The sequence below is a fragment of the Astatotilapia calliptera genome, chromosome 5 (genome assembly GCF_900246225.1).
Source record: "Astatotilapia calliptera chromosome 5, fAstCal1.2, whole genome shotgun sequence".
Classification (NCBI taxonomy): Eukaryota; Metazoa; Chordata; class Actinopteri; order Cichliformes; family Cichlidae; genus Astatotilapia; species Astatotilapia calliptera.
The window spans coordinates 25,886,554-25,890,622 of NC_039306.1; the positions used below are offsets into that span (position 1 = coordinate 25,886,554).

Below are 4,069 nucleotides of genomic sequence, written 5' to 3' on the forward strand. Positions count from 1 at the left end.
AGGAAGCCCATAAATATACATTGTACCATTGACAGTAGAACATTTCTAAAACCTACGCATACAACATGTTGGATTAAAGCCACTGAAATAAGAGGATGTGAGTCAACCGAAAACACCAGAAAATATCTTAGCTAGCTTTTTTTTCTGTCTCTTCGGGTTGTGGTAAAGACATGGCCCAATATTTCTCATAAATGAAACAAAAACCAATTTTGTACGACTTTTTATGAATTCCTTTTAATACATAGTATAAATAAATAGATATATTTCTTGTATGTATATAAAGCATATGTATTTGTATATAGATAGATAGATAGCACCTGTTGTCACTAAAAGTGTCATCTTTCACATACACAGTCATTCAATACGTTTTATCATATCAGGTAACATGTCAAAATTAGCAGAATTTTTATGTATTTTCCTCTTAGAAAAAGGAACCAGATCCAGAGATCTCCATATCTTCAAAACCTCTGCTAAACTGACTGATTTTGTCTTGCAAGAGGTCTCTTTCTCTCAGTAGGCTTTGCAGCAGGTTGTTGCAGCAGGAACATAAGTGGGTTGAATTTGACTGAAATTGCTCGGTCTGGCACATGTCTTCTATCACAGAGGTGTTGCAAGGAAACTGATTGATATCCTCTTTTGAATAAACTGGAAATAAACATAATTTTGGGGTCATATTTGTTTTTAACTTTCCATCAGAAAACATGTTACAGTACTTATGATACATTTATTTTCCATTATAAATATATATTTGTGTTCACAACTTACCAGCAAGGTGCAGGGAGATATTGAGGATGGCTTGTAAGATACATAATACTCCTAAAGTTACAATCCCCATCCTCAGGAGTCTTCTTTCTGTAAACATACAGATAAATACAGGGAGTGCAGAATTATTAGGCAAATGAGTATTTTGTCCACATCATCCTCTTCATGCATGTTGTCTTACTCCAAGCTGTATAGGCCCGAAAGCCTACTACCAATTAAGCATATTAGGTGATGTGCATCTCTGTAATGAGAAGGGGTGTGGTCCAATGACATCAACACCCTATATCAGGTGTGCATAATTATTAGGGGCCTTTTCGGGTTGAGGATGGAGTCAAGCTCAACTCCCAGTCCTACTGCCAGTTTCTGGAAGACACCTTCTTCAAGCAGTGGTACAGGAAGAAGTCTGCATCCTTCAAGAAAAACATGATTTTCATGCAGGACAATGCTCCATCACACGCGTCCAAGTACTCCACAGCGTGGCTGGCAAGAAAGGGTATAAAAGAAGAAAAACTAATGACATGGCCACCTTGTTCACCTGATCTGAACCCCATTGAGAACCTGTGGTCCATCATCAAATGTGAGATTTACAAGGAGGGAAAACAGTACACCTCTCTGAACAGTGTCTGGGAGGCTGTGGTTGCTGCTGCACGCAATGTTGATGGTGAACAGATCAAAACACTGACAGAATCCATGGATGGCAGGCTTTTGAGTGTCCTTGCAAAGAAAGGTGGCTATATTGGTCGCTGATTTGTTTTTGTTTTGTTTTTGAATGTCAGAAATGTATATTTGTGAATGTGGAGATGTTATATTGGTTTCACTGGTAAAAATAAATAATTGTAATGGGTATATATTTGTTTTTTGTTAAGTTTCCTAATAATTATGCACAGTAATAGTCACCTGCACACACAGATATCCCCCTAAAATAGCTAAAACTAAAAACAAACTAAAAACTACTTCCAAAAACATTCAGCTTTGATATTAATGAGTTTTTTGGGTTCATTACTTCAAAATCGTGACTGTTTCTTTTTTAGTTTGCATTTTTCTCATATTCTTACCTGATTGAGCAGAGTTGATGCTGCTTGTTCCAGTTTTGACCTTTTTTCCCCCAAGGTCATGTATGGTGGAATACTCAGAAAGCTCTAATTCTTCCGCCATGAGGTTAACTTACAGTGAGATGGGTTAGTCGTGCCTCAGTTTCTGTGCCCTGGCATCTGTTGTTTCTCAAATGTGACGAGTTGCCTTGACGTTATTTTCTAAAGAAAAAGCTGCTCTTGATTTGAGGAAGTGTTTTCATTGTGGTTTTATGTTGATGAGTCAGCCTCTGGAAAGATTAAATTCAGATTTAATTTTAGTTTTGAAATATGTTTCTGTACATAGTTGATTAATCACATTTATCTTTTTACTTAATTTATAATCCATTTGCATAAATACCCACCCGCCTTTTAAAGACTTCATTCTTTATGCAGTTTAAAATGGTCACAAACTCAACAGAGAACCAATTTGTTAAGGTCTTGAACCAGGCTGGTCAAATTTGCTATAAATTGATCTGCAACAGCAAGCAGTTCATTTTGTTTGTCAATCAATGTTGTCAGCAGATTTCAGTCTACAGTTGTGATTTTGTAAAGGACAAAGGTAAAAATGTTTATTGCAAGAATTTTGATATTCAGGTTGTAGCATCCAGTCGAACTGAGAAGGCCAGAACTGATGGTTGTTGAATGACCTTTATTATTCCTTGCCGTGTATCAGACAACGAACCAACGTAAGAGCTAGACAAACAAATAAAACAATTACCATATTATTCATGTAACACCATCTAAACTGCTCATTACGCTGGTCTAACCGTTTTCTATTAAACTATATAATACATATTATGCATTTCAGATTGCTCAAATTAAATCATATACATTACAAACCTTGTTCCCCTGTCGACTGTAGCTAGAACCATTCGTCTTTGTACAATTTAACCATATTCTTCTCTCCCTTTTCTCCGTTAGCATTAGTTTTCCGTTTTCTTCCGTCTTTTTGTACATCAAGTTGTTTACCATTAAACAATTCACTTTCGGTCACACAGGAAGTTACCAAAATAAAAGCACAAATGTTATATTACGTGAATATGCGCTAGCTTTACATATCCGCCGTTACACTCCCACCAAATTATTTGCTGTTACAAACAAAATAAAACACAAATAATTTCTAAACAGGTAACGTAACAATGATAATACCTTTGTATATGCAACAACAAATTTTCATTGCATTTTAACTGCTTAGTGCATCTTGCTTTTCACAACTTTCTAACAGTAGAACCAACTTATGAACTGGGCGTTCCACTGTAGACATCTTATGCAAACGTTCACCCCTTTTACTAAGGTTTCTGTCTGCAAAGGTTACTTTGACCTTTCTCACAAGTCCATCTTCGTCTGTTATGGTGTCCACAACCCTACCAAGTCTCCATTGGGATCGTGGCAGTATTTCTTCCTTGTCCATCACTATGTCACCTACTTGCATATTCCTTTTAGCAGCATGCCATCTCTGCCGAACCCTGATGTTGTGAAGATATTCTCTCTTCCATCTGCTCCAAAATTGCTCCGTTAGGTATTGTACCTGACGCCATTGCTTCCGAGCGTACAGATCCTCTTTAACAAACTGTCCTGGAGGAGGCAAAGCTGTTGTGGTTTTCATAGTTAGGAGATGATTTGGAGTTATTGGTTTCAAACTGTTTGGATCATTGAGATTGTCTGTCGTCAACGGGCGGCTGTTTACTATTGCAGCTGCTTCATAGAGAAAGGTTCTGAGTGATGAATCGGTGAGTCGTCTCTTTGCGAGAGCAAGTGTGGCGTTGAGGACGTTTCTCACAGTCCGAATTTGTCGTTCCCATACTCCACCTGCGTGGCTTTTCTTTTCTTTTCTTGCTTGTTTGGTTAGGAACGGGCCGAAAACATCCATACCACAGTATGTGAAAGGCGGAGAGCGTTCGACTCTTTCTGTGGGGAGATCTTTCATTTTTTGTCCTTCCACAGCTCTCCTTAGTCTCCGACATGTCACACACTGACGGATGTAGTCTGATACTGTTTGACTTAGCTTGGGAATCCAATAACCGCTGGACCGTATTTCGTTCATTGTGAAGCTCTTTCCTTGATGATTTATTCTTTCGTGACAGTGAGCGATTATGAGTTTTGTAATATGATGGTCTCTTGGAATGACAGTTGGATGTTTGAATGTGTTAGGAAGCAATGAGTGTTGTAGCCTTCCTCCCACCTTGAGCACATTGTCTTCGTCCAAGAAAGGATCCAAGTTGTACATTTTGTTG

At 38.1% G+C, this 4,069-nt stretch overlaps 1 long non-coding RNA gene across 1 annotated transcript; it reads right to left on the bottom strand.

Moving 5' to 3' along the window:
- Positions 1–280: 280 nt before the first annotated feature.
- LOC113022735 (uncharacterized) lies at positions 281–2,798 on the bottom strand. The gene is made up of 4 exons (XR_003272446.1): positions 2,198–2,798; positions 1,818–2,083; positions 766–852; positions 281–645 (listed from the first exon to the last, which is right to left on the bottom strand). It is a non-coding gene; the product is annotated as an uncharacterized LOC113022735 (long non-coding RNA).
- Positions 2,799–4,069: the final 1,271 nt, after the last annotated feature.